This window comes from Dreissena polymorpha, chromosome 9 (assembly GCF_020536995.1).
Source record: "Dreissena polymorpha isolate Duluth1 chromosome 9, UMN_Dpol_1.0, whole genome shotgun sequence".
NCBI classification, from domain to species: domain Eukaryota; kingdom Metazoa; phylum Mollusca; class Bivalvia; order Myida; family Dreissenidae; genus Dreissena; species Dreissena polymorpha.
The window spans coordinates 102,966,728-102,982,460 of NC_068363.1; the positions used below are offsets into that span (position 1 = coordinate 102,966,728).

Sequence of the window (15,733 nt, forward strand, 5' to 3'; positions counted from 1 at the left end):
CGTAATAGCAATCACAAGGCTCCGGCTTCAAAGGAATTGCGGAGCGTTCTTACATAATAAAAGTCGTAGTCGCATGGTATTTGCGTTTTGCGTCCTATTTGGTCACATGGTTCTTTTTCGCGGGTGTTTTGGAATTCATGATATGAGGCTATTAATAGATGCGCCTGTCGATAAACAAAGGAAAGTTTACGGGTTATAACAACTCAATAGGTTACGCTCTCGCATACAACTCAATGACGTAGTACAGGTCGTAAATTGAGAGATTCGGGGAAAAGTTTACGCTAATTTATATTCTCAATTTATAAAACATTGAACATAAGTTCAACAATAACTTCAGCGATACGATAGACAAAAAAAAGTTTCATAATCGCTAAACCCGAATATAACACACCATTTATAATAATAATACGAATGCAATAGTAGAAGGTTAGTAGAAGGTTAAGCTTGTTTATATTCACAGTTCTCAATACATAGACAGTTGGGTATGAGTTCATCAATTACTACAGGCATACTATAGGCAACCTCGAAAATGCTTTTTAATCGCTAAAACCGAAAACAACTTAATATATTATATTAAATATATTTATAACAATAAATGTCTTTTAAAAATGTAGTCGGCGTATACGCTGACTTTGAAATAAAGTTAGCAATTTACTTTTCTAAAAAATTAAATACAATTAAACAAAAGTTAAACTATTGTGTTGTGTTTTTCACTTGTAAGCTGCATATTCACCGCATGAAATGTGTGTTAGCATTGTCAAACCACACATTAGTGTGAGAAAATAAAAAATATACTACGGGAGAGCACTTCATATGTGTCCTCATATGCCTTTTTATGAGTATCTTTCTTCACTATCGAAATATATCGTATGTTTATATTTGATTTAAACGCAGTTTTCTTTCGACACATTTAAATCACACGTCAATAGCGCCGTCATGCGAAAATGGGTCTTATGCGTTTCGGCAAGCGTTTGTTAAACCCAACATGTGCTTTTGCGCAGTCAGGCCATAGGCGATGCTGTTCGCTTTAAAATCACCCAATATGTAATGTTTAAGGAGGGATAGCTGAGTGGGCTCTTTATATGATGGGCGCATATTGGATAAGACCCATTTTCGCATGACGAGGGTCATTACAAATCTCATTGCGAATTAGAAATGCCACATTTAAGAACAATGCTTTTTGATACAAAATTGAATTCAAAATAGCAAACTTGTTAATAATGGCAGCCTATCCACACATTAAGGAATGATTTCCAGACGTGCTGACCAAGTACGGCAAACATTGTGGTATGATAATTAAACGATTTTCTCTTATCGTGACACTATACTATTTCGCTAATGATTGTTTTCTCATCTTGGAAGCGAAAGTGAAATTCTGCGAGATGGATTGTAACGCGTAATTGTAACAGGGCCACAATTTGTGTCGTTTCAGCATACAGAGAGTAGTCCGGAATTCCTTACACTGAACAGTGCTACATCCTTTGAATTGAGCACATACGCAGTGATGTAGCAAAAATTCAGAGGTTGTATCTCGAATCAGCTTATTAAATATCCGAAAATATTCATGCGTGTCTGTTGGCGTTATGTAAAAGTCACTAAGATGAAAACTGAAACAGCTACGCTTAAAAGCGCATTAGTGCTCTATACCGATGTTTATGTTAGCGTTGTTGACACCGTGTGAACTGCTCGGGTAACAAGTAAAGCATAAACAGCAATGTTTATATACTTTTATTCCTCCATATACAAGATACGAAGATTATTGTATATTTTTAATTTGTATATGGTGTCAAAAATCAAAAGTTTTGTACACGGAACTTTCATGATGAATTATATTCTTGGTGAGATAGTCATTTGATATTAGAAAAAAAATATTCCTTTAATATGATGTTGCTGCAAATTTTCTTTATATTAAGTTCTCATTACCATTTTTATCATACTTTCTATGCTTTCAGAACTTCCAAAAAGCATGTTGTTTTTATGTTGTCTTAGTTATTTCTATGAATTAATAAGGATGATAAAAAGTGCACACAAAACTCGACCCGTGCGCTATGACACACACTTTATAAAGTTGAATGGCGTGTGTTCATTTCAAACTAGCGATTGATTTTCAAAAATGAATTGCGTGTTAAATTATGCAATAGCGAACATCTTCAGTGCTTTCAGCGCTTTGATTATCATTGACGTAAGTGTGATGATTTTTTGCCGGTACTTTGCCCTTTAGGTTCATTATTCTTTGAGTTCTTTCCTATTATTTACACCAAAACGAAAGTACATTTCCCGCGGGCAAGCATTCGACTATTCGATAAGTTCCACGCAAATAGCGTGTGTATTTTGGATTGATCATTGTATTTTGATGTCCATAATTTGATGATTTAATTATACAAGTCGGTTATTAAGATGCACAATATGTATTTCATAATATAGCCACAGTATTATACAATTACTGTTTGAAACGGTAGGGTTGTGTTTACATGAAATAGTAGGGTGATGTCTTTAGCAAGCGGGTCACGTGGTATATATATCAGTATATAAAGCGCTGCTCTTATGGGAAGCGAGCCCGCAGGTCGGGCTACTATAACCTCGTGAAGAGGCCAGTAGGACCTGTAAATAAACTCTGAAATACACAGGGAAGCGAGCCCTGAGAGGTCACAGGGGCAGGTCGGGCTACCGTAACCTCGTGAAGAGGCCAGTAGGACCTGTAAATAAACTCTGAAACACACACGGGAAGCGAGCTGGAGCGTGCGCGTCGCGACCGAGGCGAGAGTCGCCCGCAGAAGATTTTCTCACCTGTACATATTTCCTTATAGAGGGGAACTTCTGCGGGTGGCTCTGCTAATCCAGCAGAGTCCGTCACCCTCGAGCCGGACGTCTTCTACACTGCTGGAATTGCTGTCTTCTCCTAGATGCAGCGGACTTGTCACCCGCTGTTTATCGTCGAGAGTTCGCCGGCCCGGACCTGCCAGAGGTCCCGTCTGAAGAGGGCCGGGGACGGCGGGACAGCAAGACCACCAGTGTGGGGGACATACGGGACGGACCTGGGTCTTGCGCTTGCGAGGAGGGAACCCAAGAACATCGAGGGGGTGGCTTTAAAGAGGGACCCCGGGGCGGCGGTACCTAGTGCGCTCAACGCGCTGGGGAAACCGTCTCGGGGATGAAGACGACGGCTGATGACAACAAGTGGGCCATAAAGGCGGAGCTGTGTGCTGCAGCGGTGCTGCGTTCAGACATGAATTTGTCTTTTGAGATTGTCTAACTACCAGTGCACATTAAGGTCTCATTAGCCACCGTGCACTGGTCTATTTGGATCTAAATTATTTCTTTGACGAATACCCGGGAAGCCGGGGTAAATTTGACCTACTTTGGCTCTAAATTAATCTTTCTCCCCTGAAAGGTCACAGGGGCAGGTCGGGCTACTATAACCTCGTGAAGAGGCCAGTAGGACCTTTAAATAAACTCTGAAATACACACGGGAAGCGAGCAGTACAGGTCCAGCTAAAATGACTCCGTGAAGGGGCGTGGGACCTGTAAATAAACTCAGAACAACGGAAGCGAGCAGTCTGCGTTCGATTTCCGATCAGAGCACATCGTTAAATACGTTGCATTAATTGGATACCGTATACCATTGGAATTAACTGGGACTTTGGATGCCTTTTGAGTAGAAGTGACCCAAGCAACTTTGCGCATTACACCATAGCTTGCTGGGTAGCTTCAATAGAGACTCATACCTTTGTCCGGGTCACAGGTTTTCATTGGTGATATAAGACGGTGCACGAGTCTGGTCTCGTAGGTCAGCCTGAGTCTGTCAAGCTACTGATTGTCGCTTGTACAACACTGACCGCTTGTCTTCCTTGCATAATGCAGAGGGGGAACATTGATTGTCTTCCTTGCGTAACGCAGAGGGGAGACACTGCAGACTCTTTGGTTTAAGTCCAAGTCAACCCAAGTCGACCCATGTCGACCCAAGTCAACCCAAGTCGACCCAAGTCAACCCAAGTCGACCCAAGTCAACCCAAGTCGACCCTAGTCGACCCAAGTCAACCCAAGTCGACCCAAGTCAACCCAAGTCAACCCGAGTCGACCCAAGTCGACCTAAGTCGACTCAAGTCAACCCTAGTGATCAAAGCAATCCAAGTCGCACAGGGCATACGGGACCGGCGTGTATAGAGGCAAATTATATTATTTGTTTATCAAATCACACGGCTAAGGAAAGCCCGAGGAAAAGCCATTATATACTAGTATATCCCGACGGAACGGTAGACACGTTACATAAGCAACAGTTGGAAAGCCTATTCCATTTTGTTTCGCCAGTAATGTTTTAATACTAACAGGAACAGCACAACATTACATAAACTACGCAACGTAGGAATATGTATAAACTACTGACGTTCTCTGTCGGGATCTTATGCTCTAAGGTAAAATGATGAGGGTCTGTCAGAAAGGAACATAAGTCTTTAAGTCAGCAATTATGTTATCTTCGTGAATTGAATATAATTATATTATGATAATTTTCATGTTTAAACAACATTTGCAGATGTGTACACTACACACAAGAGCCAGTGGACAATAACACACTTCACTCATGGTACGTATAATTTGACCTAATTATAAAAACACGTATCAACAACAAATAAACTCGATTGGTTGCCACGTAGATGAATGTTCGTCTTTCCGATAGTTACATTAAATGCCAAATATCAACATAGGTTTATTATACCCAAATGAATAGTCTGAAACTAAACGCTTACAGCAGCTTATCAAACACGCGATTACTTATTAATATGTCTGAAACTAATTAACTTGATAAATGTTTCAGGGTTCACTGTCTAGTAGAAGTTCAAACTCAAGTAAAAACGATTCTAAAATCGGAGGCGACTGGAACTTCTTGAAGTATAGAATTTACTTCGATCCCGATGTAGATGGAGTGAGGTTCGATAATATTAAAGACGAGGACCTTATGAGTAAATTCACATCTCTTTTAGGGACAAATGAGAAGATAAACGAGGTGGAGACATATAAACGCCTCTGGTATGGCCAACTAATGAGGTATTTTATCATAAGTATGTCGTATTTCAAACCGACAATTGGAAATGGTCAATTGAAAAGTATACTGATGGTATTACGATTCAGCGCGGCAAATCCGTGAAAAACAAATATAGACAAAAATCTCGGAACATCCCGCGGAAACTTTTGGAAAGGGGAAACGGAGCTATGGGTGTGTGTGATCTGATTGAATGGCTGTATAGCGAGAATGAACTGCAAAGCAAGTTCCAATTTGTATAACGACAACTGCATACACTTTGCTGATCATGTATTTAAAAATGTGACAAGTCCAGAGGCATATGCATCCATGAAACAACGGTTTAATTTAGATCTCATTGATACGGGAGCGTATGAAAAAAAGTACAGACGCATTACAGAAGAAGAACTAATGGCTTATGCAAGGGAATGTGAAGCAATGAGAGGAGTCGTTACAATGAGTGCTAGCGTTAAAATTGGGATATCTAATTTACAAATTGAACGCTTCGTGCATGTTCTCGAAACCAACACTGGTTGGTGGTCCATCGAATTATTCTCAGGCACGTCGCTTTGATTCGGAAAAATCTCTAAAAAACAAATTGATCGGGTTAAACCCTTGTGCAAAGTTTAACTACACCAGAGAAAATGTCTTTAATAAGAAAATGTGTGATGTCGTAGAAATGATATGTAAAGAAGATACTATCAAAAAGCGAATATAACTCTATCCCTGTTTTTGTACAGCCAATCCTTTTTGTATTGGATATTTTTGTCGTCTGTATTTGACTACTAAGTATTTGAACACATGAAATTTACAAAACCCCATACATCTTAACTTCTTCCTGCATTGAACGACAATGACCTGTTTTCTAAACTATATGTTGTCATATCTCTAACGCTTTTTAGCAAAGACGAGATGAATTTAATACTTGGTTTGGTTTCATTTCATCGTGCCTCTGAAATTAACGTGCCTTTAGCTTTAGTTTGTATTCAACCCTAGACAATAACAATGGTGATTTAAAAGGACATAGATACATTCTTTTCTGGTGTACTTTGATTTGAATTGTGAAACAATTCGGCTATTATGTTCTTCAATTACTGTTTTGAGCTCCTAAAAATGCCCTTTAACCCAAAATGCTGGGAATTGAAGGTTTCAAAGTGGTTACTCCGATTTTATTCATTGTTTGTGTGCGTGTGTGTGTGTTGGCGGGGGGGGGGGGGGGGAGGGGGGGCTTGGGGGGGGGGGGGGGAGGGGGCGTGCGAGCGTCAGTGCGTATGTGTGTTATTTGAGTGTCATTTCCATAACATATGTTGTGTCTCATACTGTTTGGTTATTGGTTTTTTGCTATAAATAAAGAGCCAAGTGCTTCTATAAGGTTTCTCTCCTTCTGATGCAGCTGAGGTCTAAAGTTTGACAAATAAAAACAATCAAACCGCTAAGATACTTTATGACAAAGTCTATAAATATTGTGTTTCTATATGTTTCTGTGCAAAAAGGCGATTGGCATAGGCTTTCTACCTTTTTGTTATTATTCATTATATATTTTTTACATATTAAGCTGATACATTAAGAAAATTTCAATATTATGCTTCAATAAAGAGAGTTGGACGTTCATATAGCACAGGTACAATCACAAAACGTGCTTTTTTAAACAGAATATATTATTTGGTATTTGAATATTTTTTGGTATGTTATAATTATACATGCAGGGCGTTTGGTTGTAACGTCTTTGCAACTAACCATGTGTAACTAATGGGAATGATTTCTTCCGAAATCCTTATGTTAAGCGAGTAGTTTATAGGTTTGTGCAGAGTGGTAAGTGTTGTTTTTCTGTTACATGTTAAAGCAGAGATCCTTCGAATGAAAACATGATCTTTATTTACTATTTAATGTCTAGATGTGTTGAAATATGTTTTTATTTGTATTAAACATGCAATGTATACTGTTTTCAGGCAGAGCATTGTGTATATACTTAAAACCGATCCATATCAGTTGTACTTGAGTTATTGCCCTTTGTCTTGGCAATATTAACAGACAATTGACGTTCTTGGTATTTTAGGAACACGTTGTGTCTTGTTATTCAGAAAAAAAATGTTTACAAAGAACTGTACATGTTTTCTGCAGATTATTCATGAGTTGGCCATTATGTGAAGTTCGTTGTAGGGAGAGTATTCTAACCCTGTATAAACCGTCCACCGAGGGCAAAACATGTAGGGTGCAATAAGAATGTCAATGTTAATATGAAATCTTAACTTAACTTGCTCTAAATGTGAAAAAAAAAACACAAAGAATTTTGTATATGATTGATAAGAACCATACATGTACTAAAAGTTGTTGGCTGTTACAGGGTGCAGACTCAATGGGGTTTTCAGGGGTTTACACACAGGCTGGACAGAATGTAATCACTCCGTTAAGAACTTTATTTTTGCAAATATCTCAAGTTATTGAAATACATTTGCAAAAATATTTAGTGCATAAAAAACAGTTTTTCCTGCAGTTTGTGCCGACGTCTTAAAGTATAAGAATAAATCTTTGAATACGTCTGAAATCGTTGACAAAATTTCAAGTTCCGTATAACATAACCGTCTAGTACAAATCGAATTTTGAACAGTACACAGGCTTATTAAATACAATAATTTTGATGTATTTCACATTGCCATAAGCAGCATAAAACCTGTCTTTTATGAACTAGTTGAAATTCTTAAGATTAAATAATAATAATAATAATAACTTTATTTCACGAAGATAACACATTAAGAAATAGCATATCTTTTTTACAATGTGGTCTTCAAAAACACAGTATATGTAAATATCACTCAACTATGTCTAGCATACTGCAATCACCCTTAAAATAATTACAAAAGCATCATTAAATGAAAATAATAATACTAATACAAATACTATTAATAATATAAAATAATAGTAATATAATTACAATAATAAAAATAAATAATAATAATAATAATAATAATAATAATTATAACAAGAGCACCGCCTTGCGGGTGCAGACCGCTCATCTATTTTCTTTTTAAAGGTGAAGGGACTCTCATTTTCAATCACAAAGGAGGGAGGAGTGGAGTGAAGAGGGGTGTATAGTGTGGGGTTGTGGACATTTATTACATTATCTTCCAAAAAAGCGAAAAAAAAAATAAAATAAAATAAATCAGGGGGGGGGTTGGGGGGGGCGATGGGGGGGGGGGGGGTTTGGGTGCGATGGTTGGACGGTATTTCAAACATAACCATTTTTTTTTTTTAAATGGGGGGGGTATAGTGTGAGGGTGTGGTGGTAATTTGTGAGATGATCTTAAAAAAAAAAAAAAAAAAAAAATGGGGGGGGTGGGGTGGGGGGGGGGGGGGGTGGGGGGTATAGTGTGAGGGTGTGGTGGTCATTTGTGAGATGATCTTAAAAAAAAAAAAAAAAAAAAAATAGGGGGGGGGGGAGGGGGGGGGAGGGGGGAGGGGGGGAGGGGAGGGGATGGTTTGGGTGGAGTCTATTGTGGTATGTCAGGTAAGAGTAGTTTCATCAAAGTATCAATCAAATCTAATCATAAATAAAGAAGTTATGGCAATTTTAGCAAAATTTAATAATTTGACCTTGAGAGTCAAGGTCATTCAAAGGTCAAAGTAATATTAAAGTTGCCAGGTACAGTAACCTCATGATAGCATGTAAGTATTTGAAGTTTGAAAGCAATAGCCTTGATACTTGAGAAGTAAAGTGGATCGAAACACAAAATTAAACCATATATTAAAAGTTACTAAGTCAAAAAAGGGCCATAATTCCGTAACAATGACAACCAGAGTTATGCAACTTGTCCTTTTACTGTACCCTTATGATAGTTTGTGAGTGTTCCAAGTATGAAAGCAATATCTATGATACTTTAGGGGTAAAGTGGACCAAAACATAAATCTTAACCAAATTTTCAATTTTCTAAGTATAAAGGGCCCATAATTCCGTTCAAATGCCAGTCAGAGTTACATAACTTTGCCTGCACGGTCCCCTTATGATAGTTCATAAATCTTGCAAGTATGAAAGCAATAGCTTTGATACTGTAGGAATAAAGTGGACCTAAACACAAAACTTAATCAAATTTTCAATTTTCTAAGTATAAAAAGGGCACATAATTCTGTCAAAATGCATGCCAGAGTTATCTAAATTTGCCTGCCCAGTCCCCTCATGATAGTAAGTAAGTGTACCAAGTTTGAATGCAATAGCATTGATACTTACTGAGAAAAGTGGAACTAAACGCAAAACTTAACCAAAATTTTCAATTTTTTAAGTATAAAAAGGGCACATAATTCTGTCAAAATGCACGCCAGAGTTATCTAACTTTGCCTGCCCAGTCCCCTCATGATAGTAAGTAAGTGTACCAAGTTTGAATGCAATAGCATTGATACTTTCTGAGAAAAGTGGACCTAAACGCAAAACTTAACCGGACGCCGACGCCAACGCCAACGCCAACGCCGACGCCGACGCCGACGCCAAGGTGATGACAATAGCTCATAATTTTTTTTCAAAAAATAGATGAGCTAATAATAATAATGGTTATTTCATTCTTTCATAACAACAGACAATCACAAAGCGAAAGAAGAAGAATAAAATACCCAAAGGCGGTATTTTAATCCATGTAACACACAATAAAAAAAAAAGTTTTGCGTTTGTAGCAAATGATTTTTAAGGTGTCGTTAAAAGGAAATAATTGTAGGTGCTTATCTTATATTATTTGGAATAAGGTTCCATATATTTCTCGCACAAAAGGAAAAAGTACGCTTTCCGTAATTCGTTTTAAATGCAACATAAATCGTTGTGGGTGGTGGACCTAAGAAAGTATGTATTGTTGTTTGATACAAAAATAACGTCATCAAAATAAGGAGGCATTGAGCCATCTAAAACTTTGTACGCTATAGTCCCAACAAGAAATTTACACCTATTTTCAAATGACAACCAGTCCAGTTTATTGAAAATCGGAATTGAAGGAGAGGAAAACGGCTTATTATTATTTTTGCAGCACGTTTCTGTATCGAAATTACCTTCTTTAAATTTGATCTTGTGGCTGAGCACCATATTGTACAACAATAGTCCATATGTGGTAAGATGTATGAATTATAAAACAACTTCATTGTTTCATAATTTAGATAGGGTTTAATGCGTTTTAATAAGGCAAGCTTTGAGTTGAGCTTTCGACAGACGTTATTTATATGCAGTTTCCAAGTGAGAAGTTTGTCAACAGTTATACCAAGTAAATTATGATGTTCAACTTGATCAATAACAATGTTGTTGATTTTAAGTAATAAGGTGTTTGCAGACTTATTAGCACTGGATAATATCATGCATTTAGTTTTGTTTGGATGTATTAACATATTGTTAAAAGAGCACCAATTTGATATTTTATCTAAGCCGTTTTGCAAAGTACTTTGAATGCTTTTAATGTCAACATCAGCTACATGTAAGGTAGAGTCATCTGCATAAAGATCTAACGCTCCCTTTTGAAGGAAAAACGGCATGTCATTAATATATATAAGGAAAAGAAGAGGGTCAAGAAAAGATCCTTGAGGTACCCCGGCTTTTATAGTTTGAAAAGCTGATTTTTGTGTTCCGACTTTGACGCATTGTTGTCTGTTAGATATGTACGACTGCATCAAGGTAAGCACACTCTCAAAGAAATGATACATAGAAAGTTTTTTTAAGTAAAATATCATGATCTACTAAATCAAAGGCTTTTCTAAGGTCAAGGTATACTGTCCCTACAATTTTTCCAGAATCTATGTTTTGTAGCCAAGAATCTATAAGTCGAATCAATGATGACTGACAAGAATGATTTTGACGAAAACCAGACTGGAAAGTGTGCAACAATTGATGTTTTTCAAGAAATGACTTCATTTGATTTGAAATGTGTCTTTGAAATATCTTAGAAATAGTAGGGAGTATGGAAATGGGTCTTTAGTTGTTTAGGCCATTTTTATCTGATTCTTTATGCACAGGCAATATATATGCATTCTTAAGCCTGTCCGGAAAAATTCCACTTTGAATTCTCTTATTTATGATTGATGTTATTGAGCCGACAATGGTATCACCACAATGTTTGAGTATATCAGAACCGATATTGCCAAGGCCAGGTGCTTTATTTTTTTTTAAACAGTCGATTATTTTACGGACCTCAAATACTGTTATTGGTGCAATTTCAAATAAATGTGTTTTTAGTTTATCATTGAGATATCTTTTGAATTTTGTATAATTATATGGTTCAAATTTAGTTTTGGTGAAAATTATACATGTCTCAAAATCAAAAATAGAGAATCATTAATGGAGTAAAGGCAAAACAGTGTGATATAGTTATATAATGCAGGCATCTTCATCATTATTTGCCAACAATATAACTATGACTAGGCATGCTAGTGCAAGGTGAGAAAACTAAAAAATCTCGTTTAAAGTTTCTTTTTAAGCATTGTATGCTGCCTTGAAACTCTTCCCCATTGATTACTTCTGAAATGCATATTGTACTTGAGGAAAAGTTGCGAAAGTAAATTTTGTAAACTAAAAAATGACCTTTATATTGTAGATATTGATCAGCAGGTTAAATCTTCATAAGATTACGTCACACAGCGGATACAGGCCGTGAAAATGCTCATGTGAAAGTTTAGTGAGAGATTTTCAGACCATTAAGACCAAATTGACGCATTTGAAAAGCATAATATTCGATGAATTACGATTTTAAAAATGATCGACACTTACCTGGTGTGTATGCAAGGAATCCTCTTAAGGAAATAGACTTAATAATGATTGTCTGTATGGCTATCCTAGCGGGTGAATGTAAACGACATTTCAGTACGGTTAATGCGAGATTCTGATGTCTGTGATGTAAAAATGGCAATTTTTGCTCGCGTTTATAAAACTTTTCGGTATATTTGTGTATTGTGAGTGTTTATTAGTGGGATTAATTATTTTTGACCATGGTTTATATGTTTGCATTAATCGATTACATCTATTATCTAGTTGTTCTGCGGAAAACGTCCTTATATAAATGTTATTGAAGATGAAATTAATTAAGCATGTGGTCAACGTAGTCGCACAAAGTATATCATATGTCAAAATGTATATTTTGTCATTTAATACATTCACACGTCAAATCAACCAGCCGAGAAAACAACTAAGTACTGTGTTAGTCCCATGTCACTTATTAGATTCTAGCGACCAGAGGCTATTTTTGCATAACCTGTCTTGAATAACAAATATAGCACGTGTTAAGCTTCATGTAGTGTCGACAGGCGAGAAATCGCTCAAATTATTTTTCTTAACAGATGTTCATGCAAAAATGCCGAAGTATAAAAAGAAAACAAAATTGGGGTTTAGATTCAGACTAGTCATTGCTAAATTTGTTTCTTACAGTTACGGGGCCTCCCGAATGGGGTTTCCGGCCGTCTCGTCCGTCTGGCTAGACTGTCTTGCCAATAAACATAATAAATTTAAATGAAAAGTTCTACGAGTTGTGTTCGTCAGCTAACATAAATTACGTGACAACTGTATCATTCTAATGGTAGAAAAACATTATTTTTCATATATGAAATCCACGTCTTCCTTGCTTCATTTGGTCTTAATTTCTCAACGAAGAACCATGTATTTAATAGCATCATCTGTGCACGTGTATACGTGTATTTCAGAGTTTATTTAGAAATCCTGCTGCGTCTTCCAATCTGAACGCTTCGGACAGTGGGCTACACCACACCGTCTTTCGATGTGCGAAGGCGGCCGACATATTGGATTTGAAACTACTTTTGAAAACAAGATGGAGGCCCTCGGTTCAAACCAATCTGAACGCTTCGGACAGTGGGCTACACCACACCGTCTCTCTGATGTACGGAGGCGGTCGACATATTGGATTTGGAACTACTTTTGAAAACAAGATGGCGGCCCCTCGGTTCAAAAAATTAAAATGTGTGTTTCTTAAGCTCGTCTGTTTCAAGATTACAATCTTTAAGTAATAGTGTAATGTAGATCTGTGAATTCCCACAACATACTTACAAACTTGTTAAAATTTAAAGATGCAAGTATAGACATTGAGTTAAATAAATTGACTTTTTCCGTTATATTTTGTGACGAGGATTGCTTACAAAGTTACATAAACTTGATAAAGTATGAAATACATCACTCATTGTATTAGCATGGATGGCCGAGTGGTCTAAACGGTAGACTTTTACTCCAGGGTAAAAAAAAACAAATCTTGTAAACATTTCTATTGCCACAAGTACTTTTCCAGATAAACTCAAAATAGCACAAGTCACACCCTTATACAAGAAAAATGACCCTTTCTGCAAATCTAACTAAAGACTAGTAAGTGTTTAACCAATGCCCTCTAAAAATGTTGAGAAAGTGATTGCTAAACAACTAAACTCTCATTTTGATACAATTATATCGTAAACATTGAAGGAAACAATACAGAAGTTTGCCAGATATTGCTAAATATTATCCGCTTTTCCCAAAACATAGATGTTAAAGTTCAAAAGGAAGTATGAACTCAGCTTGTGACATTCTAAAGATAAATCCTTTTGAATTGCTGCATACATACAAACTAGGGCGAAACGACCCAGGAATTAGGGCGAAACGACCTAGGGCAAACGGGTTTTAGGGCGAAACGACTCATGGGCGAAAAGGTATTAAGGCGAAACGACCCGGATTCGAGGCAGGCTCTGGATAAAAACCATTACGCTGCAGCAATTATCATGGACCTGCCCAAGGCCTTCGATTGCCTGCCACATGATATACTACTGTCAAAACTGTCAGCATATGGTATGTCAGAGCTTTCATCCAGACTCCTCCAGTCTTACCATTCTAACAGAAAACAGCAAATTAAAATAGGAGATACAGTTAGTACATCGGCCAGTCTAAATAAAGGAGTACCACAGGGGTCTATCCTGGGGCCCCTACTGTTCAACGTCTTTATTAATGATATTTTAAATCTTATAAACAAATATACCCTTTTTATGCCCCCAGTATGGTGGCATATAGCAGTTGAACTGTCCGTCAGTCAGTGTGTCAGTCCGTCCAAAAAAAAACTTTAACGTTGGCCATAACTTTTGCATTATTGAAGATAATAACTTGATATTTGGCATGCATGTGCATCTCACGGAGCTGCACATTTTGAGTGGTGAAAGGTGAAGGTGAAGGTCATCCTTCAAGGTAAAATGTCTAATATATGGCGTCTGTCCGTCCGAAAACTTTAACATTGGCCATAACTTTTTGAATATTGAAGATAGCAACTTGATATTTGGCATGCATGTGCCGGAGCTGCACATTTTGAATAGTGAAAGGTGAAGGTGAAGGTCATCCTTTAAGGTCAAATGTCTAATATATGGCGTCTGTCCGTCCAAAAACTTTAACATAGGCCATAACGTTTTCACTATTGAAGATAGAAACTTATTATTTGGCATGCAAGAAACTTAATATTTGGCATGCATGTGTATCTCATGGAGCTGAACATTTTGAGCGGTGAAAGGTGAAGGTCAAGGTCATCCTTCAAGGTCAAATGTCAAATATATGGCGTCTGTCCGTCCGAAAACTTGAACATTGGCCATAACTTTTTCAATATTGAAGATAACAACTTGCTATTTGGCATGCATGTGTATCTCATGAAGCTGCACATTTTGAGTGGTGGAAGTTCAAGGTCAAGGTAATCCTTCAAGGTCAAGGTCATCCTTCAAGGTCAAAATAAAAATAAAAATTCAAAGCGGTGTTCTCATGAAGCTGCACATTGTTAGTGGTGGAAGGTCAAGGTCATCGTTCAAGGTCAAGGTCATCCTTCAAGATCAAAGGTCAAATTTTTTTTTTCAAAGCGGCTTTCTCATGAAGCTGCACATTGTGAGTGGTGCAAGTTCAAGGTCAAGATCATCCTTCAAGGCCAAGGTCATCCGTCAAGGTCAAAGGTAAAAAAAAAATAAAAAAAATTCAAAGCGGCGTTCTCATGAAGCTGCACATTGTGAGTGGTGAAAGTTCAAGGTTAAGGTCATACTTCAAGGTCAAGGTCATCCTTCAAGGTTAAAAAGATGGAAAAACTTCAGGAAAGGGCAATTCGTTTTTATATACAACGACTACAACACTCCATATAGTGATCTTTTACAAAGAGTAGACCTTCCGTCCCTGCAAAGTATAAGATCAATGGCTATTGAAACATTTTAAATCATAAATGAAATTTCTCCACCTTTTTTAAATGATTTAGTTGTTAGGAGACAGTCAACCATACTTTTAAGATACACCAATATTTTACAGATACCACAGGTACGCACATCAACATTTGGTAAAAATCCGTTTAGATATGATACCCCCTCGCTGTGTAACTCCCTACCGGAAAACTTTAGAAAATGTACAAATTTTTCGCAATTTAAAACTTTGATTAGTTCGTGGAATGGAAACACCTGTAATTGCAAAAGCTGTAGATTGAATGGCATTTCCACAGCAAGGGAGCATCACATCTTTTAATTCTGAAGTTTTACTTTGTGTACTTGATTTAGTTCCAAAGTTTTACTTGTGCCTCACGTGGGTTATTTTTATGCTCCCCTTCGAAGAAAAGGGGGTATATTGTTTTGCACATGTCGGTCCGTCTGTCGGTCGGTCCGTCCACCAGATGGTTTTTCAATTCAATTCAATTTTTATTTTAAGTCGGTGCATATATGTCAATATGAACATTAGCTATGTATAGCTATTTACCGACATATCATAACAACACAACA

General features: G+C 37.2%; 1 long non-coding RNA gene across 1 annotated transcript; it reads left to right on the forward strand.

Moving 5' to 3' along the window:
- Nucleotides 1–2,258: 2,258 nt before the first annotated feature.
- Nucleotides 2,259–6,201, forward strand: LOC127845658 (uncharacterized). Its single transcript, XR_008033309.1, has 3 exons — nucleotides 2,259–2,322; nucleotides 4,532–4,582; nucleotides 4,814–6,201. It is a non-coding gene; the product is annotated as an uncharacterized LOC127845658 (long non-coding RNA).
- Nucleotides 6,202–15,733: the final 9,532 nt, after the last annotated feature.